Raw genomic sequence first — 23,409 nt, 5'->3', positions numbered from 1 at the left:
GTAGTTTCCAAAAATTGTAGCGTCATGAAAATTCTGAGCTGTATCTAGTTCTGATGACAATAGAATAATATTCAATAGCCGTAGCTAGCCATGTTTGGTCTTGTTAGAAAAGTCTTGTAATGATTTTAACGTGCATTTGTAAACGCGTGTTTTTCCTAGTGTTTTTTTAGATAGTGTTGGTAAAGCATTGCAAAGACAAGGCGTTCCACTCTACGCGTAACCGATTGTGCGTACGCACATTTTGAACGCTTTCATACGCTAACTGTGTGTACCGTTCCTAATTACGAGTAGTCTGTACAAAGCTTTACATTTCAACCAGCTATTTTCGAGAGCAGGACTTACAGAAATGGGTTTACTTGTTTGCACAGTCTGATTTCTGCTTCATATCCTCGCATTCAAAGACCGTTTGTTTACCTCCACTTAAAATCTATTTCTTTTAAATCTCTGTTCAGTATTCATACCCCATTTCCATAACAGTTAACAACTACGCGTTTGAGCCAATATGCGAACTAAATGGCTATTATTGTACAAAGGCGAACGTTCAATAAGATACAATGAAGCGATAAAATTGACAAAGGGAAATAAAAAATTGTTCGATTAAAAATAAAATAAATGGTGACATGCGAAATGACTTTATGACGGGACGCTGTGGTGTGGCCTCAATTTGTGGCAACTGAAACATAACCGAAATACTGGGGTTTATTTGATTATTTCCACTATTCGACGTTGTTTGCGGTCAGTTCGTTTCTTTTGCGTGCTCAGTCGTGTGTGTTCTTATTTAATTAACCAATATCACAGATAAATTCGAATTGTTAATATAGAGGAATTTCCGTTCAGTGATTTTAGGTAGATACAGACTATAAACAAAAAAAAACCGGCCCAGTGCGAGTCGGACCTTCGCACGAAGGGTTTCGTACCATTATTTATAAAACGTACAAAAATCACGTTTGTTGTATGGGAGCTCCCCAAAATATTTATTTAATTCTAGTTTTCAGTATTTGTTGTTATAGCGGGAACAAAAATACATCATCTGTGAAAATTTCAGCTCATATATAGTCATAGTTCATAAGATACAGCCTGGTGACAGACGGACGGACGGACGGACAGAGGAGCGAAAACAATAGGATCCCATTTTACCCTTTGAGTACGGAACCCTAAAAAAACATTTAAATATAAACATTATTATCACCAGCAACAAAACTAGTTAAAACGGAACAGAAAAAACTAAAATAGCAGAACAAACAAACAAACAAGCAAACACAAGTTCTAGCAAAACATTCCATTTTCAACTGAAGCCTGAAGGACAGTAGAAATTGTACGAGGACGAAAGCATGACACGAACAATGGAACCAGGTATAACAAGGATGTGGAAATGTTTCCACTGCATTGTGCTAAGATAAATATTTTTATTGTTTAGTCTGTGTGCCGTGTGAGCCTGATGAGATGGGGGGAAAACTCTATTAGTGCTGTTCTGGAAATGGACCCCCAGTTTCCATTTTTAAGTTTTAATGGCTTGTTTCTAGAGGTAAATGGGCGAAAGTTTTGAAGATATGAGGGTACAGTTATTTTTAATTCTAGAACTGCACATTCATGCACTTCTCAATAATTTAAGCTGACGAGTTTGTCTGCATGAACGCGCTTGCTTGAATCTCAAGAACTAGTCGGCCGATTTAAAATTAATTAAGTACATATATAGCCAATTTATGCACAGAGTAAACCGCTGGCGGAAGCCAGTTTTATGGATAACTTTGAGAATTAAGTAGCATTTGAGCACGCTACACATGTCCTGATGATGTCATCAAGACCTAGCTAGTCCTAATAGTAATAGAAAGTCCTAGCTTTCTAACTGCGCGTACGAACTGTACGTACCTTTTTTCTGTTTTTTTTTTTTCTACGTGAAAGTATCTCATAACCCCTGTAGATGCAGCGTGATGGAGTGTCCGACTCTCACTAAGTAAAACCCAGCATGTTTCTTCTTAAGCCCTCTATGTACCTTTACGCGGAACATCGTTTAACCTAATTTAGTCGAAAAAACATTTTTAAATCATAACATTACGCAGTAAAAAAAAAACTAATAAACAACAGCTCTTTTAATAACAAAATTGAAAAAGGAGCTCCCAAATTGTTTTCCTAACCTAGAACGTTTGTTTACAAAGTGTAACGTTCACGCTAGTTTGTCGTCAAAAGGAAAATGGTACGCACGTGTAAGATTTCTGTGTATCTCAGGCGCGTATCTTGTTTGGATAATACCTCTATATTTTATTCAAGTGCCATTCATCATTTTTGGCGATTTTCATTTTCTGCTGCAGCAGAAATTATGTGTGCTCATTTCATCGTGCTTATTTCAGAAACTACAGGACGGATTTAAAGCATTATATCAGTGTTAAATAGCCCATTAAACAAAGAAAGATTTTTAATCTGGTGTGTGGAGTAGTGCTCAAAAGGCGCGGGTACCTACTGGTTGACCTAAAACTGCAGCAGAAATTATGTGTGCTCATTTCATCGTGCTTATTTCAGAAACTACTGGACAGATTTAAAGCATTATATCAGTGTTAAATAGCCCATTAAACAAAGAAAGATTTTTAATCTGGTGTGTGGAGTAGTGCTCAAAAGGCTCGGGTACCTACTGGTTGACATAAAAACTTGAAAAGTTCCTGTTTTTTTAACAATGCACCCCTGAAATCAGTGTCCCTTCCACTCTTACAAAACAACATATCAGCATAAAATACATGATGACTAATAAATTTTAATCGCCGTTCATTATCACCCGCGGGCTTATAAAACGGAAACCCTTCAGACTGAAGTAGCAATTTTCATTTGAATAGCTCACGAATAATGTGAGCCATTTTTGCCCTAATCAAGTACTTAGTACTTGTGATAAGACACGCCTCAACAATTTTAGGGACACGGATTTTTGAAGTACCCTTAGGCGCTAAGTGATCGTGGATTGGTACTTTATGTAACAGGCATTTATTTAAAGGATATTACGTCTAAAGGGTTTTGTGCCTGATTTTAATTCAAATCCCATTTTTCGCGTAGTAACAATGTATTCCATTTTAGGTTCTGCTTTGTTAGCCAATTGTTGTCGTACTCTGATCTATATCGACATATTCACCTATAAACTTGACTCCCACGCTTTGTTTTTAGAAGGTAAGCCAATTTTTTCGTAACGTAATCTTCCTTTCCAATATACCTATACATGTTTCCTTTCGGCACACTTGATTAGGTATATCATAAAATGTATGCAGAATAGTAAACTAGTCTCATTCAAACTGTATAGATAGTAATTTCAATTGTGTACGCTTAATTACATATTCTGTTGTCATAACAGAACAATGATGATTCCCACTACAATAAATAAATGAATATACAATGCAGAGGTAATTCTAAATGAGACATAGAAATGTTATGTAAAATAGTCAACGGACATAATTTGCAATGAATATTGTGCCATTTACGGCCAGTTTCTTCATCAAAAGTTAAAGTTAAAGTAATGTCTAAAGTAAAAGTAACGGTCAAATTCGTTTTTTCAAGGCTAAAGTGACAGCAAAACTAATAGAAAAAATGAATTTAACCGTTACTTTTACTTTAGGCATTACTTTAACCATAACTTTAACTTTTGATGAAGAAACTGGCCGTTAGTGTCCATTCTGACTTGCGTGATGGCTTAGTTAGGTCTTTGCACGTAATTAACTAATTTGATTACCTACAAATTTTTCCTACGCCTAAGGCTAATAATTGGATTAGGACTGAAGAAGCAATCAAAAAAAATAACGTGAAATCTGACTTTACCGCCTCGCAGCAACTGATCTAGTCAGAGCACAACCTTAAAGGTTAATTATAAAAAAAAATGTAATAATCGCGCATCACGGATTGACATGGTGATTTACGATTATTAACTTTGTACGGCAAAGTTAATAACTAATCATTCTTTTACAGACAAGTGTTATTACTTACACAAGAAGATTATACATTAGAATGGTGGTAGCATCCTTTAGTATTTGTCATATTGAAAAGACAATAATATTTAAAATGTTGTAAGAGATCTTTGTAATTTGAGGGTACCAAAAACCGTGAACTTATGAATAATGATTCCGCATAGCATTATCCTTATTTACAAGGATTTTATTCATTCATCACTCACCTTGTCACTCGGCATCAAAATTAAAAATCAAATTGCGTCCTACTTTTCCATTTACTTATTACGTTTTAATTTCGTCCTTACATTTTTACTCTGCATTTCTGTCTGAAATTGGTTTTACATACAGTCAACTTCGGGTCAGTGGTAACAGTTTTATAGGAAAATCGTGCTTATTACTATGGCGTTAAGGTGCATGACAGTTACCACTGATGTGCGGTCTACCGTACTCTCTAGCTTCATAATCCCAGTGTTAGACTAGGCAATTTTGTTCTAATGTTATTTTGTAGTTTGAAGCTATTTTCGTTCCTAGCGACGGTATTTATCATGAAAATTGCGGTTGGTTTTGCAATGCATGCGGTTAGGGATAGTTTGATAGTGCCCACGTGAGAATTGGTGTTGTGTTGACAACTACTGAATAGCTTAGTCGATTTTTTTTACAGATTATGCTTCTGAATCACATTTTAAACATAAGTATGTGATTTTGTATTGGCAACATTTTAAAATACAGACACTTGTATTACTATCACATGAGTACATTAGTAGGTCAGTAAAAACGTGGTCACTTTAATATCACCTTCATTTGCTTCTAGAATTTTGCCAACTCATTCACATAAGAAAATCATCAAAGAGAAATTCGGCACAATCTCACCTTTAGGAAACCTTTAATTACAGCAGTCTAAGTTACTATTGAAAACTAAGCCATGGGGCCATATTTGTCATCTATAGAATAATTAAACCTCGGCTAAAATTCAATCATGCCTTATAATCAACAGACTATTTGATTTAAGACTCTTATGCCTCCCCTAATGTATTCAAAATTGCATTTGCAGTTCGATACAATCAAATTTTGCTTACATTAACAGCTTTTTTAAGAACTGCTTTTACCACTAATAAAATCAATTCAAGATGTTCCAGAGCATATTTATTTTCATTGCACTTTCTTTTCCAAGCATCTGGGGCTTAAAACGGACAGTTTTTACACCTCTCTATTTACGTTTAGTTACCATGTTGCAACACCGCCCTGATTCACAAACTATGTATCTTGATTAATCGCTTCGTTCAACAGATGTTTTAGATAAACATGTTGAACCACATGAAAATCAAAGGGTTGACTAACCAATTACCGAACCGTGATTACTAAATCAAAGTAAAATAGATGCTCATTTAGTTAGAAATGTCTCTCATGTAATACAAATATTGATTAGGAATATGTAATTAGGATTATTTAATTAAACTTCGTTTTTAAATATGTATTGAATACATAATCTGTCTAGTCTATAACTTACATATTTTATACACGAACGACTTCCACATAACCTTCAAATCCAGGTATATTAGGCAATATCAATATTTTTGGCTGTAGGCGTATAAAAAAGCTAGGCTCTCATATTGCTTCAGATAAAGTATACCAGACGATATATATGAAACGGTATTCTGTGTTTAACCAAAAACTGTTCAAAAATACCATAATATTCTAATAGGAAGGCAATAACGAGGCAATTCAAATGTAGTAATCGATAGGTGTATTTTTGCGCCAAATCTGAGAATACATATAACTATATTATCGTGTGATTTTCTACCATTTCTAACTCATCTTATCAATATTTCAGCCTATCCAATAGACAAAACCACCTACCCTAAAGGACTAACCCACAACAAACTATTACTACAGAACACAACTTGAACAATACTCCTTCAGAAACTATATAAACGTAAAACCTTCACAGAACTAGATCTACAAAGGTTCCGTACCAAATAAACGTAATTGATGAGAGGGAGCTCGTAGCCTCATGAAATTTAGATGAGCAACCCGCTTCTGTAGCCGTGACAAATCGGCTGCGGTCTGCAATGCATTACAGGTATAATAATTATTGCTGGGCAATGCACACAGGTGGGAAGGCTTGGAAAGAGAGAGGACGGTACCCTAATTAAGTAGTCATTTTGTTTTCATTTTGTCATTTGAGATTACCATTATTCATCAAGTACTTTGTATTTATTTTTCAAAACGTAACGTTAATTAGATTACTGTATGAATTTTCATTCAGTTTTCAATAAGTAAACAGTAAAGCTCAGTAGGTAATAATGGCGTCCACGGCCGATTCGGGCTCATAGCTCAGTAGGTATACTTATGCCTAATAAAATACCTGCTGATAATAACAGTTTAGCTGTATGAAATGTGTTTATGTAGATAACAGTCTGTCTATATTTAGCTCATCTAAAATACTACACATCCAAATAAATATCCCGCCAATACCAAAAAAGAATCTACACTTAATTAGACATCTTTATAGACTTGAGTCACAGCTCGACATGGGATGACGGGTGCCGGCGTGAGTAAGCTAACCTTGTAAGCACGTCTATAATCTGTGTTACACCGAGTTAGCTCACACTGCTCTCATATTATTTGTTATGGTGCGTGAGCGCATAGGCCGTGTGAAGTGCTGCTCTTTTTACTACAAACTTGCGACAGTATGACGTATTACATTATTGTGTGCGCCGATATTTTTATACAATATGTGAGACAATGTTAACAGCGATATGGCGTGCATCTCACGCTTCGAGATAGAATAGGAACATGCTGGTATTGTCTATGAAGAAAGATTGTAAAACTAATGACGATATCCCCACACTTTGATACGTCAATTAGTGACAATGTTGCATGATCTTGAAAGAATATACCATTTTTGCTGAGGTTAGAAGCTTGTAGAAGTTATTATGTCATGAAATCACCTAAACCGAAGAAAATACTATAAAGTTTTGTTAGGGAATTCATGAATATTTTACGCGGCTCGAGGCTTTCAATCTAGTCTCGCGTGTTTTGTTATCACCAGTCATCCTAGTTACCTAAACTAGAATAAAATTGGGCTCAACACAAAATGAATATAAGTATAATTCGATTCTAAAATTTACATAACTATTATGCTAATTTATTTACAAGAAAATAAAAAGTTAGCTTCAAGGGGCTGCATTACGGGATAAACGACGCAATCACTCAATCCGAACAGACTTTTGCCCTTTAGTTTAGCACTAAATCACTGCCATCCGGACAAACTCATGAAATAATGATGAAAGGGTCACTAACTCACTGTATTCTGAATTGATTACCCTTTAAGTCTGATCGAATAGTTGCGAAAATTAGTGAATAAAGGCACCTTCCTTTGGTGTTGACGGATTGACGGGAAGGGGCGTGAAATCGTTGACAAGGACTGTATAAACGTCAAAGGGTTTTGCAAGATTGATGCCAAAATTCCATTGTGGTTATCGACCTTGCTGTCCATTTATTAGATTGACATTTTGGGTCAGTATTGGGATTGTTTTATAGAGAGGATTAACTGGATTCCGGTAGTCGGATGCATTCCTGTTATGAAGTAATAGAATTTGTCGGGTCTTTTTAGGACTTTTATTTAAATATATAAATAAATAAATATTGTAACACTTAGATCATGGATGGATAGTAATTAATCATCTATCTTTAGTGTCCTGAGAAGGTAATAGAGATTGTTTCTCACGTCAAGTAGTTCAGTACAACAATGACTATTTATTTGTAACTAAGTCTTGTCCCTAGGGTTATAAATCATATTAAAACAATTCCATCATCATTTTTATCACAACGAAATTAAGAAAATAAGCTCCTTAGAACTCTATTACTTACAATAATAGCGACATAATTACTAGTAGTCTATAATATCTAAAAAATATATGAAGTCAGACTCCCTTTCTTCTTAGATAATAACCTTTAATAGAAATTACTTGACTAGGTATAAATTGTCAACATTAATGTTCTTATTAAACTCGTTTCCTCAGCCCTCTTCACTCAGTTTATACCAAACAAATTGACGTGCAAATTGATAATTATTACGAAGCGTTGAATCGAATCTAAATATTTAATCAAACTTTCGCATTCATAATTTCAAGTTCATTACTGTTTTGGTTTCGTCAAACAAATTGTTTATTCATTTCAGCACTTGGCTAATTTAATACAAATTTCATTTCTGACTTTCGTGTTTTTGACAATCAAATTGAAAATACAAAGGTACGCTTCGAAATTAATGGCTAAACTGAATTGCTTTCAATTTGAAGTTTAGGTTCTGAGTAATTTGTGCCTTGTAGGTGGGTTAAGTTTGTGAACAGTTTAAACTTGTGTGGTAAGTACGGATAAGTCGCCGAAGCCTTGAGGGGTATGAAATTAAAGGGTATTTTAGGAACAACTCCTTGGTTACCACAATTTATTATATTTTCATTTCAACCTCATCATCCATTCGAGACCTTCTCAAAAGGAAGGTAATGAGTTTCGCACTATATACGTTTTTTATTAGTAACTGATCTACACCTGCGTTAGCCAAAGGCAAAAAGTAGAAACAGCACGTTTTCACGTTTAACCGAAACCAAATCGTTTAGAATGTAACTCACCGTAATTGGGTTTAACCATCTACTTACAGCCCATAAAATCTATATTTTTAGAAACTGTAAGGGTTTCATTTGCTCATTAAGTTAAAAAAAAAAAAAAAAAACAAAGAAAATTCATTCTAAATAACGTCCGTTAGTGTATTTAGAGTAACATTTCACAGACTGTTATTTATGAAAGCAAATAGAAACAGTATAATAACTGTGGACGTAAAAGAAGATTTATGAGGTTCACTAAACAAATATGAAATTCTTCAGTATCTGAAAATGAAAGTTAACAAAAGAGTTCTAAACGAACTTAGGTATTGCTTTAATAATTATTAAAAAATCTACTATTAACTATCGGTGAAATTATCCTTTTTTTTGTAATTTAATGCCACCCACCTTCCTACCCAGTAGCGGAAATTGACAAACTATTGAAGAAATCGAAACTACTTCTATCTCACATCTCTCTTCTCTTACATTTGACAGTCTACTTCAAAATAGGTTTTAGATAACACAGGTTTTTTGCCACCAAATATGTGAAGCCTACATACCTTAACAATAATTGAATCAATCAAGCTGTATTATTTCACACGCCTAACACCAACCATGAAAGGAATACTAATGAGCTGAGCTCATAGCAATCCTTCATCGACGTTGGATTACACTGCGACTCTCATTTAAGCTGCCATATTAAGTGCTTTATTATAATTAATGAAATTAGAACAACGTTTAAAGAATATTTCTTTATAACCATGCTTGGAAGTACATAAAAAATTGTGTCAATCGTTGTCACGTAGGCATTTAAATCGTTATTTATGGTAGAGATTATGAAAAGGAGATGGTTGATTAATGACTCATTCTATGAATAAGTAAGTAGAAGTGGTAGAAGTAAGTGTAACATCAAAATCAATAGCTATCAACAAGTGTCATAAAAATCTAAAATGGATTCACGGAATTGCTTATATGTTTACTTGTTTTTGAGAATATCTGGACAAGGTTAGGACAGTCTTTAGTTTAATATCGTATTTACTTTAGAAAAAAATGCAAATTGTCTATAGATGACAAATGCTTCAAAACTTTTCATTACAGGATCAACTATATCTTAATTTAAAATCAATCGTGCTAGACGAACATATAAAACAATTGAACACTTAAAAAGAAACAATTTGAAATCGAGTTCAAGAGCAGTGCAATAAATTAAAAATACTAGCCTAATAAAAATACTACGTATATTTGCGTATAAAAGTGAAACCAATTTGTATCGGTACAAAAACCAATGTGGAATGCAATTGTACGGTCAGATACGGATATCAATTCCAAGGGATTGGACGACAAATTGGGTAGTACAAACGTATTTATTACGTCCCATATGATAAATAGATGGGCTTTATCGAATGCACTAGAATCGAATCACGAACTCGGCTGATGAATATCGAGTGCTCGCTGTGAATCGAGTAATTTTGCGTACGACGAGTTGTGATAAAATGTGTCGCGAGATTTTATCGCCTGCGGGGTGAAAATATTTTAGTGTATTAAATGTTGCTCGTAATTTTATTATTGATGAGTAATGATGCATGTAATGCTTTTACTGATACTGAAGTTATTTATTTTATCACATTGCTCGTCAAGGTAAAGGCAATTTCCATTTTTGTTAAGTAAACCATTACTTCAATGAATTCATTATTTTTACGAAAATGTAATAATGCCTTCTGTATTCATGTATTATAATATTCTAAAACTCCATATGCTATCATCATATTTTATGACACTTCATCAATCAATCGGTATAACCAGATAATGTGAACGTTATCCATAGGTACCCCTAATATAAATCCAAGGACATTCTACCACAGTGAAAAAGAAAAGCAAAATATTCAAATTTTATAATTCATTCTACAAATTCGGCGCAAAAAGTGTCCCTCGAATCGTCAACCCCGCTAAACCAACAAAAGAACTTTGTGTTTTTATTTAATTATTTACGTCCTGGCGAAGTATTAAGAATTGTCGTTATTTGCATTAAAAGAGGAACGTTGTTCGCGAAAGGTCTTGGGAAGACGTTTCATTTGCCTGAATTGGTTCAGGAGCTTAGGAGGAAATATTTAGATTCAATTTTAACAGAATTTAGGGCACTGATTATTTGGGCATTGTATAATTTATTACAATTATAATTAAGATTGAAAATGGAGTAAACGAAGCATGAGACGCCTAGCTGTAATTTAGAAAAACTTAACCTACAAATTAGTCGTGACCATCATCAAAATAATACTTCTAACTAACTACTAAATAAAATATCTTAGGCATATTTAAGACAAAATTTTAAAACTTATCGCAGAAGTCTCCACAATATAACCAAACAAATTCCAAATCATTTTTACACCTCTACCTACATTTCTACCCTTCTGAAAGCTCTCAACGAACTATCCCGTATCTAAAGTAACAATAGATGAACCATAAAAAGAGGAGTTTATTCGTTTACCTTAGCCTCGTATTCCCGGCAAACTCTGCATAGCCGTGAAAGGAACGCTGAGTGTGAAGAAAATTCCATATCAAGGTATATTCGTACTTATAAAAATATGAGAAATTCCCATAAAGCTTGTACTCTTTGAGGACACGAAAATTTCATAAAAGAAAATATTTATCTCTGTAGTGTTTACTTAAAAAAGTATTTTAGTAAAATATCACTGGAACTATTTTAAAGGCTATTTCTAGATGAAAAGCCGGAAAAATAAAAATGTTGACATTAACATACCATGAGTCATAAGTATATAACACAAAATCTTTCCTGCGATTAGGACTGTTCTATACCCAAAACTTTTTATTAGAACATTTCTATGCGTCGGCTCACCGAATAAGGATTTGCCCAAACTAGGTAGGTTCTGTCACGTCGTATATTCACGACATTCGGAATAAACAAACGAGCTCTAACTTCGATCGATACCGTATCATCGCATCTGAAAGTACTCGAGTAACGCTATAAATTTTGTCAAAATATAAAGCTGAACAGGCTGAATTTCGACTTCCATTTCAGGAACATAATTTTACGGTTATGTTGACTGAAAGAGCGCAGACAGCCTTCATAGGTTTCCTACGTTTTAGTAAAAACTTCTCCAAACCTTTATAGTGAGAGAATATAGACTTTTTTATGGAATTTCAACTCAACATACATATTTTTGCTGAAGACGACATACTTTTACATGAAGAATTAATGTAAATACCTTCATAATAAAACAACATGCCTGTAATATACGATAGTAAAATAAAGAATGCGGATTCCTAACTGTATTTATTTTCTTGACTAATGGCTTGCTAACGTAAGGAACTCAAGCTTTTAGTTGTCACCTACTGATTTCTACCTAGATGATAGATCTCAGAACTGAAAGAATAGACAGAAGATATTAAGTAAATCCCTAATGTTACTGTTAAAATAATAAAGATAATCTTCATCTACTAAACATTAAATTGATGAATTTATAACGGTACAATATTTGCTCACTCTCACAGGATTTTGGCGCGTGAATATTTTAAAAGTAAAATTATTCAGAAGCCTATTTTTTGTTATAAGTTATTCACGCCTATCACTTTTTTATTTTATTTCTTGGCATTAGGAGTGTTGTGTGAAAAGTATGATATGGCTGCAAAGAGTTTTACTTGTAACATGATGTCATACAGGAAGGTATGGAAGAAACAGACATACTGGGCCTAACACAAATAATAAATTCGGATAAGGGCAAGGGAATTCTGATGAAAAAGTTTTGAGGGCTTCTCTAACAGATTGGAAACTTAAACCAATCTCGTAACTCGTACAATCTTATGCGCAATTATCTTGTTAAGAAACTGATAAAATCAAAATTCTACAAACAACATTTTCAATGCGTACACGAGCGTTATAAAAATTGCTTGCGAATGGATTATAATTTTACAGTTCGATGTGTGGTCCCACAAACTGGTTATATCAGGATATTTGATATCCAGGAATCACCAGTGACTCGACTTTATACATTGGAATGTAAAATTAGGACCAGCAAGGATTAAATGGGGCATAAAAACGGTACCGCAAACTTTAGTACGGTCCTGTTCATACGTGACATTTTTTGTACAATTTTCAATGGAGCTCCGTTCACATTCAATTTAATATGAACGAGATTTTAATTCACAAGCACCTACTGAAATAATTTGGAATATATATAAAATTCAAGGAATTCTTTTGCGTAACGATAAACGAGGGCAAAATAAAAACATATTTTATTTATTGGATGATATTTTATTTATGAGATAAAGGAAGGTTTAATAATTATTTGAATACCGTTATACCATTTCTAATGATAAATAAACAAATCATAAATCTCTTCAGAACGTTTATATGAGAGAGAATTGGCGGTCTCGGGCAGATTTGAGAAAAAATAATATATGTAGACTTGTTAGGAGATTAAATCCTCACCTCACTCGATAAGAAGAAGATGAGGAAGATAGGAAGTAGAGAAAGTACCAAAAATAATTCCAATATGCAAAACCGAATTGGTCAGATTCTGTATCTATCAACATAGAATAGAAACTTGATGAAAACCTACTAATGTTTGATGAAAAGAATAATAAAATGAACGACCAAATACTAAAACTAGTTAATGGCGCGGGAAGTACATCTAGATTTGATGCAGCTGTTATTTCCTAGCTGTTATTTGTTGAAGTATTGAGATTGGAAACATTTGTTTTGCTCTTACTTATGAAAATAGATACCTACTGCATTCTAATTTTCTTTCTATCAATCTGGGGTGAATTTTTAAATTCCTATAGATACCTATAGATACCTATTTTGTCATTTCTTACTTGCTGCTGACCTTAACAGTTGTATATTTTCCGAGAAGGTTTCGGCTTCCAATTTAACCGCATGCAACTGAGTACATGGAGCATTTTATAGGATTTTAAATGAAGCCACTGCCTGTCTCCTCTCCCAGTCCCTGTCGATTTCCTCAAACCAGTTACCCGGTCAACCCGTCGCACCCTGTACCCAAAACACCTTGATCAGACTGATAATAAAATAAAATATGCATATCCTCCATGATAATTTTATTTTCAAAGGCACCTTTCCTATAATCTCCCATTACTTCTTTATGTCATAATTTTAACCCTAAATCCACCAAACAAGCCTAAACATACGTTCAAAGCACATACAAACAGTAATCATTAATCGTTCTGTACGAGTACATTAGCCGTTTCACCCGCATACGTGTAAAATGTAGCTGTGATCTGTTTAGCTGCTGATTATAATTCTGTGATTGGTTTTTGGCCCGTCAATTGTTTTGTAGCGTGTGTTTTGTTATGCTTGTCATTCGATTTTAAACTTTCTATTGGTTGGATTAAAGTATGTTATTGATTGTAAAATGCATTAGCAATATTTTTTCTACTTAGGTACTATTTTCGAGTTTATTGTCTTTGTTTGATAAACTATCATTTAATATCGTTTTTTATTTTGTATTTGGTATGTTTTCATGCTTGCCATTTACAAGGATTCCTGGAACGGGTTTCAATATCTTTCCTGTGTCATATTACATCGGATCCCATCGATGATATTGGGTTTTCCCTGTAATAGTAGGTATTTCCCTGCCTTATTAAATACATATATATTATTTATCATAACAAATGAAGGCATCCAATATTCGATGAAGAAAGTAATCTGAAAGAATTATGAGGAAAACTGTTAGCAACTATGTTACAAAAGAAACTACGGGAGAATAAATCATAACTCTATAGGTATTTATTACTAGTTACATACTCTTTTGTATACATTGTCTTATGTTTAATTATTATTGTACCCTAATCTCATTACTCACCTATGCGAAAGTTTCGAATGTTCCCGTGATTATACTATATTAAGGTATTTTTCTCATAGAGCGTTTCTGAAGAATGCGTTAGCAACCCATATCAAAGGCATTCCATAATATGAATATCGATAAGGAAGCCAAGTTCCATCCATATTTATTTTTTCCATATTTATGATGTTTCAATCGCCTCGACTCAAGTCTTAATTCCATTTTCAAAATAAGGCGCCAAGACATTAAAATTCACAATCCTCCTAACTTCCATACGCATCTAGCAATCAACAGAACTGAATTTACACGTCATCCAATATAACTACGAAGCTGATCGTATGTAGTTACTCGAACGGCGATAGCGAACGCTAAACTTTGGAATTCGGTTACGCGAGCACATGGCATCGATCGAGCCACCTAATTGTAGACACGAACCATGGAAAACAAACGACGAGCGGATATTTCATAAAAGAAAATCTTCTAAGAAAGTAGCGTCGCCCTACCAGGGCTGCGGGATTGTTCGAAAGAGTTACCGCGGCCCTGGTATATAAAATGCCTACGAAGAAACATGATGGGTGCCAATCATAAGACTCTGGCACTCACGCTGCTAACCCTCAGCGGGAGGATTCATTTGATGGGTTCAAGAAAGTAGCGTCCGAAAAATGTGGGTGTTCGGTGAACTAGGAACTTTACTGGCCTCACACGCCTTCTTTGGAACCAAAAATGATCGGCAGATGTGTTAAGAAGTCCAAACGTCTCGTTAGTTCACTCGTAACTGATTATTTTGGTCTCGCCCTCCTTACGTATTTGACCTACTAGAAGGCACCGGGCCTAGTAACTTAGCATTATGGCATCTCCGCTAATCTTTTCTAGCTCCGTGACGTGAACACAATGAACGAATAGACTAATGAATTGCTACCCCTTAGATTACGAACACGAGGAAATAAAGCCTTCCTTCTCATACCATTTGCTTACATTTCAACGGGAAAGTAAAGCTTTTACAGTAACTATAGATAGTTGTTTTTTTGCTACAGGCCTAATGGCACCTGTAGAATTGTTTTTATTCCATCGCATTACTATCTAGAAGTATTCAAGATTTATATTGACAGATTGTTTTATTATACAATAAAGCAATTATACAGCCAGCCTGCTGATCACTGATACTTTCTGGACCGATTTCGCAACATCTTTCTTCATGAAAAGAATCTATATGAGTGAAAAAAAAAAGATCAAAATAACTTTTCTAATTATAAAGAATTTGCGTATCCATGTAGTTCAAACATAAACAACAACAAATTACGAACAGAATAAACAGTGCCAAGATATTTATTTATTCGGGAAAATCTAAGGAAAATTGATGATTAGTTCATGCGACAGGTTATAAGCATGTATCTGGGTATGTATTTCTGTTTATCTACCAAAAAGTACTGAATGAATTTTATATATCAGAATAGGACCTCTTGGACACGGGTAAAATTGCGAACGGAAACTGATAAATAAAAACATTGTTAAAGATTTCTTCATGAATACGTTTCAAAGAACATTTAATAAAATTATCTGCAGTATCGTTATTATTTAAAACCTATTTAGCTGTGAAACAAATTCCTTTTATTCACAAACTCATTATTCAGAATTACTGTCCGACTGGAAGATTCCAATTTTAATTCAACTTGATCGTAATAATGAATTTTAAAGAAGAAACATTTTCACCCACTTCAATGAATAATTTTAACTAGCTCGCCAAAGCGGTGGTTCCGAGAAAAAAAACTATTTGTCCTCGTCGACCCTGATCCTCCAATATCGAAAATTCTTGTGGATTTCTTATTTGATGGTTAAAGTGCTCATAAAATGCGGTTTTGCGATTCCTCGTTCACTACTTTATATCAATATCAGATACGTATACGTTAAATACCATTTGATATAAAGATGAGCCTGCTTTATAAGTTTTATAGGAACATATAGACATTATATTAAATGTTTAGTTCATTTTTTTAATTTCTGAATGCGAAAGCACGTTGAATATTCTACTTTTTACAAAAGAAGTTTTATAGATGAATTAACTTTTCTATAAATTTCTACATTAATGTGTTGCAGCCATAGTGATTAAATAGATATTATACATAATTAAATTATATTCACATGCATATATATACAATCCTACTAAATAGACCAATAAACATATGTACAATTGTACACAGAAAGTTAAGGGGACGTAAATAATACTCAATATCATCATCATCAAAAACTGTTTCGCAACAGAGGCATAACCCAATGCTACATGTGTTCCCAATTTGCACGATTGAAAAACAATCATTGACAATTTGATAGCTCCGATTTTTAAGTGTTCATTGACCCTCGACTGCTGATTCTTTCTATTCATATTGTTTTTAATATTAAAATCACATGACAGCCATGTACGAGTAGTTCTAGACGACAACCTACTAAGTTTCAAGGATGTACTGCACGCCCAAAAAGGTACAGTTCATTATTCATTCATAATTGTATAGAACTGGACACCTACGACACTGACGTAAGAAATTATAAAATAAGCAAATGAATAGCAGTATTAAAATAATAGTTTTTAGTACATATCTGAGGGCACGGCAGTGCCCCAGCCAAGACTCGAGCAAAGCGGGCACGGCCGTACCATCTTTTCTCGAAGCTTTTCGCGGCTATTTCAGTCCCCTGTATCTTCCATGTGAACAAAGCTAGGAGTTTAGGTTTTCGATGACCAAGAGTAAGTATTAGAACAAGCTCAGTCTCAAAATTACAAGACATTTGAATAAATAGTTTACCAGTTATGAGCGATCAAAGTTACACCATTTTGTCACTGACTCACTGACCGATCATCAAAAGTCTAAGGTACTTCTAGCAAACTTAGAACCTTCAAATTTGGCACCAAGGTAGGTTATTAGCTACATATAAAGGGAAAATTATAAAAACCTTAAAACTTAATAAAAAAATAGGAAACAAATTTATATTTGCGGTTTTTCAAGAACATTGTGTATGAATTTTGACTGCATTGATAACTTTGTTATTTATTTACAAAATGTTACTATTTGTTTTATTGTTACGTAGTGGTATATTGTTATTATGTATTAAATATACAACATATGAATAAAAAAGCTAGGTTTAAATGAAATGAATAATGATAAAATCTTTCATATTAATGCAGTGCGATAAACACTGCATGCTCGCTCGATAGATGGCGTTGTCCTGGTCTAAATCGCGCTATGGTTTCGTTACATAGCTTAGTATAAGTAGTACTTAAAAAAAAATCAAATAATTTCATGTGATAGCGTCATCTACCTCTGAAATAAATCTCTTTTATTCTAAAAGCTATTCGATTAAAAAATTCGACAATTTCGAATTTTTTAGGTTAAAAAAATATTGTTTACGTGCTACTTTAGGTGTACATATTTAGTTTGTTATATATTTAGTTAGTTGCATGTAAGTTAATGAGGGTTTTCGATACTTTTTTTGCCGCCAGGCGGCGCTTCGTATGCGTCAGGTCCAAACAGCTGTCAAATAGTATGGAATTGTAGGGTCCGAACTTATTGTTTATTGAAATTCTGTTATATTGGAAGTGTTATTGATTTTATTATGGACTACGGTCAGAATAAGGTTTCCGAACTAAAAATTGAGCTAAGAGAGAGGGTGCAAAAGTCACTGGTACTAAGGAAAAGCTTGTTGGAAAATTTGTTAACACAATATGATTTAGTTTTTTTTATTTACTCAACCTCAATAGTAAAACAATAATGCAGTGCTTTAATTATAAAATAAAAAAAAACACTAAAATCGTTCACTATTCATAGTAAAGATAAGCACTTTGACAGTTACCTGGACCTGACGACTCGGTGCTGCCACCTGGTGGACGCCATTTTAGAAAACCCTCATTTAATTTGTTATATACTTAGAGAAGAAAGAGACCTACAAAAAATAAATTAGATCCCACCAAAAACATTAAATGTAAAAAAAAGCCAATCCTCTACGCAATTCCTCCATCGTAAAAAGTTTTGAGATCGCATAGAAGCCAAGTCCTGTTCTACTTTATTTGTAATAATAAATCAATATTTTGTGACTATATCAATAGTTTTGTTCACATTACAATAATACTGTCTTGGCCATGAGCACAAGTTAAAAGTCGCTCCTTGAAATAATGTGCGTTGATAAATTCTTCTATATGGACATGATTTTACGATTGGACTGATTATGGACTGATTGGAATTTGAGATCACCATGGACTAAACATGCGCCATAGTACATGTGCAGTTCATTGATGTTGGATGAAACTGACTGTCGGTCATTTAGTAACAATTGAATAAACTAAAAGTATTTAATTCTGTGATATTAAACTTCATGTTTGACTTTCACCTCTCCAAGATATGCTGTATTATATTTGCAGTTTATTGTGCTCATGGCCAAGTCAATATTATTGTAAAGTGAACGAAACTATTGATATAGTCACAAAATATTGATTTATTATACTTCGGCCGTTCAGAGAATGCGTTCCTGACACCTATTAGTTAGTCACGACTAGTGATGGGCACAACATAACACTGAGTTCGTTACCGTTCCTTCAAAATGAACCGCCGCATTATTTTAAGATTATTTTCGTTTTAAATTGGCGGAATCATTTGTTTTATATTTTAGTTATTTAAGTGGAAACCAAAAAAAGGTAATATTCATATAATAAAATTGTTTTATTTATTCTTTGTTACAAGTACATTGAATTGAATGTGCGAACAGAATATTAATCAGACTCCGATTTGCTTGAGGAGGTGGTGTCTTCATCATCATCTTCGCCTACATGTATAATTATATTATTATCAATAACAGAATCAATCCTGATATCTCGGTCTAACAAAAGCCGGGTAATCAAATAAAAACAGATCGAAAACACTTGAAAAACGTGGTCTATGCGCACGAAACGACAACGGACGACTGTTTTAGCGTCACAAAATGGCGGCCCATAACGCCATTTGGGGTTACCATTTTTAATCTAAGTATAAAAATGCGGTTTGGTCATAGTTTTATTTTTATATTTCATAAACGTTATAATTAAGTCTTATAGTCCATTATTTTCCAATTCTTAAAAAGAAAATCAAAACGTATTATTTTATATTATAACTGTATAAGAACAGATTACGATACTTGCCTGTTATTTTTAGCACAGCACTACAAAATATAAACCGCTGACATAACCTTGTAATAGCGCAGTATAGATTTAGAAAAATATTGTTTACCAAGTTATTTGACACTCAGTTTGGCACAAAATTATAACATTCATTGATTATTGATATAATAATGTTGTTTTAATGCTCCTCAATTGTTAAAACGGTAAACAACCAGCAAAAATATTTTTATCGTAACTGCAACGCCATTGCAAAGTTACGTCGTCAGTTCAATCGCGACGTGTCAGGAACGCATTCTCTGAATGGCCGAACTATATTACAAATAAAGTAGAACAGGACTTGGCTTCTATGCGATCTCAAAACTTTTTACGGTGGAGGAATTGCGTAGAGGATTGGCTTTTTTTTACATTTAATGTTTTTGGTGGGTTTATAATACATACATAACAAATATTACTCTGAGCTTATCATTGGTATTTTCCTTAAATTATAGTAGTTTAAGAATCATTTCTAATACCACCCTATTATGGCAAAGACAATCGGTATCTCATAAGTACAAAACTAAGTAGTGGTACAATCTTAACCTTTGGATGATAACATCCCCCTATTTTCCCTTAAGGATTAAGAAGGACGTATCTATAGTGCACCCACATTTTGGCGGTTTTGCTTAATTCCCATGTAATATGGGTTAAGCCATATCATCAATCAGCTACGATATCCTTCCTTGATTCCTCTTAGAAAATCTCACACTACGAGTCAGTATATACTGAAATCCTTTACCTGTGGTTGTTCAAAGGAGCAATGAGGGTTACAGTTTAATAGTAGATTTATTAATCCTTCCACGTAAGCTAAATTATGCTTATAAGTATCAAGTTCGAAATGGCTATAGAAACAAAAAGCAGGCCGGAGTTTGGAAGTTAGTAGACCCATGCGTCAGATAGAGGGCAGGGCACGTAGAGCCCTTATAACCGAACGTTACTCAATAGCAGCCTTGTTACACTTCCACGTCAGAGACCATAAGGCGGATATGAGAAAACTCTGACACTAGGGCTTGTTAGGTGACCTGCACCTCATTTGAGAAGAAGAGTGTGGATTAATGAAGCCTGACCATCACAGATATCATACTTATGAAGCATTTATCAATACCAATAACAATCTCTATAATCCAGGCTTCCAGCTTAGATCTACACCTTATAAAGCATTTACAAATACAAATAAAAATCTCTTTATAATCCAAAGCTCTAACTTAGATGTACTATTACAAAAAGTAGTAAGCAATTCAGTACTTTCGTTGTCGTATTTGGGGAGCGACTGGGCTGACTCCGTCGCTTCCGCTCGCGGACTCGTCAAGCAATTTCCGTCGCAAACATACATACACCACTACCAATGCATGTATGTACGATTGTATACGGTGTACGGTGCGTATGTGTGTGGGTAAATATTTTTCTTCAAGTATTGTATAACTTGCTATTGGAAGATTAAAAATATGATACAATGTACACATATAGTATAGTATGAGTGCTGTAAATTATAAGAAGTGCAATAAACAAGTGTACAGTTTTCTGAATGCAATTTTCTTTAAAAACTAACATTAATAATATAGCGTTGTAAATTAAATACTCAAATACAGAGAGCAAGCAATTCAATAGCATCAATGATAGGTCTTAATTGAAAACCTCATAGAGTCACGTCAAAGTTACCGTCCGTAAGAAAAACGACTTGTTCCTTGCTTATTGGAACCGGATATTAGACATAATATTATGAATCGTTATTTCAGTCACAAAGTCTAGAAAACTTTATAATCGAAAAATGAATAATTCATTTGTTGCTGGGTTGCCCTATGGCTCTTTTTTATATTCAGCAGAATATGCTCCCTGATATGACAAAACAGATTGCTGTTCATCTGGCTATTATCAAGGGTTATCAATTACACACATAATCATTTCTATGTGCATCTCTTTAATAAGTTGGTACTTATTATGTCATAGTAATATCAAAAACATATTCATTCAATTTGACATACAAATCGATTCATAATATTTTTATTCAGAAATAAGTATAGCCACTATAGGTATCCATAATCAAATAACCGATTAAAATCAGAAAAGTTTACAGTTTCACGAAATACTATAGTAAATCACTGTGACAGTAAAAATAATTCACGATTACATAGGTACACTATAAAAATCATACAGCAAAAACAGACTGAAAGCAATATATTTTTTTAACAAAGAAAATCTAGTAATTAAAACATTACTTTACCTGAAAAACTGAAGTCAATGAACGCTAACAATTTTCACCAGTTTAAAAATCCCACTGCAAAACGCACAACAACAGAAAATCTGTACTTTCAACAAATTCACTTTAACATACACTCTAGAAATAAACAATACTCATATATTTTTGATTTTTAAACGTTTTATAATTTTTTTATCGTGTTCCGATTTGTTTACATTTGGTTCGTAATTCGCGGGAGTGAGCGAACGGCGTGCGTGCGTCCTCTCCGGTGGTACGTTCGGAACTAGCGTATATGTACGACAGGCTATGAAAATTGTTCCTACCGTGGAAAATGCTTTCGTTAGATATGCATAGATATACGGAACGCTGTGGAGCTAGGACTCTTTTTGCGCGATCTCCTTGTTTTCCAAAGAGTGATGATCGTAGTTTTTATTGCGTTGTAATTTAGTCGATGGTTGCATGATTTTTTCGTTTGAATTTAATAAAGAGCATTGACTGAAGGTGATTTTTAAACGCAATACAAGATTAATTAATCAAGTATTTTACGTTTATAGTAAAGTGTCATGATAGACTTTTGTGATAAATGTAATAACATTCTTATTGGAGATTAATAATCTATACATATAATAAATCTGTAAAAAAACTGTGTCTGTACATTGAATATATTAAAAAAATAATAATTGGGTGGGGTTTAGAAACAGTAATGGAGCACAAATCCAAAAAAAAAATTCTGTCTGTATGTCTGTATGTCTGTATGTCTGTATGTCTGTATGTCTGTTTGTTTGTACACGCTAATCTTCGGAACTACTGGACGGATTTCAACGATTTTTTCTTTGTTGTATCAGTATTAAGCCTGGTCAACATATAGGCTATAATGTATCTTCGAAACTTGAAGACCTGATGCAGAACACCAACAGACCAACAAAACTATAAGAGATACAAAAATGATGCCATGGCAAAAATTGTTTCATGTGATGAGCATTTTCAGCTGAGATAATAAATTTTAAGATCTGGAACACCTGATGTGGAACCCCAAGAGCCCAGCTTCTCTGTACCATATACAGGTATGGCGTTTTAGCAAAAGTTGTTCAATTTGATAAGCACTTTCTATTGACTTATACAAATTGAAGATCTAAAACACCTGATGTGGAACTCCAGGGGCCCAGCTAGACTATAGCATATAGAACTATGACGTTTTAGCAAAAGTTATTCAATCTGATAAGCACTCTCTAAAACACCTGATGTGGAACTCCAGGAGCCCAGCTAGACTATAGCATATGAAGACATGACGTTTTAGCAAAAGTGGTTCAATCTGATAAGCACTCTCTATTGACGTATAAACATCGAAGATCTGGAACACCTGATGTGGAACTTCAAGAGCAATACTGCACTTGAAATGTATAGAAATGAATGTTATGAAATAGGTATGGTGAATCAAAAAAAGTAATTCGTCCGTCTTTTAGATAACCCTAAAATAATGGACACGTATTTTTTTTTTCTCTCTCTCACAAACAAATAATAACGAAGATGCAACAACGCTTGAATTTTGTGTTAAGTCACTGCTTAGTACAAATTTTACATATCTAGACGTGGCGTCACGAGCCCCCACTCTCCGACTTTGTTGCGTTATATCTCATTATTATTTTGTACTTATGTCTCTTCCATACCTCGGGACTACAGAGTTCCGAATTTTTGGGAGGCA

At 33.9% G+C, this 23,409-nt stretch overlaps 1 protein-coding gene across 2 annotated transcripts in view; it reads right to left on the bottom strand.

Annotated features, from left to right (window-relative positions):
• LOC124638996 (rap1 GTPase-activating protein 1) overlaps positions 1-21,983 on the bottom strand; it is a 267,806-nt gene extending 245,823 nt beyond the window's left edge. The window contains exon 1 of one of the 2 annotated variants that reach the window (XM_047176199.1): positions 21,732-21,983. The gene's annotated coding sequence lies outside the window, so the exon portion shown is untranslated. The remainder of the gene's footprint in view (positions 1-21,731) is intronic. The other variant, XM_047176196.1, reaches the window with a different exon arrangement.
• Between the last annotated feature and the right edge of the window lie 1,426 nt (positions 21,984-23,409).

This window comes from Helicoverpa zea, chromosome 18, assembly GCF_022581195.2.
Source record: "Helicoverpa zea isolate HzStark_Cry1AcR chromosome 18, ilHelZeax1.1, whole genome shotgun sequence".
Classification (NCBI taxonomy): domain Eukaryota; kingdom Metazoa; phylum Arthropoda; class Insecta; order Lepidoptera; family Noctuidae; genus Helicoverpa; species Helicoverpa zea.
Note: the sequence above shows the minus strand (reverse complement) of the source record. Positions and strands in the feature narration are given on the sequence as shown.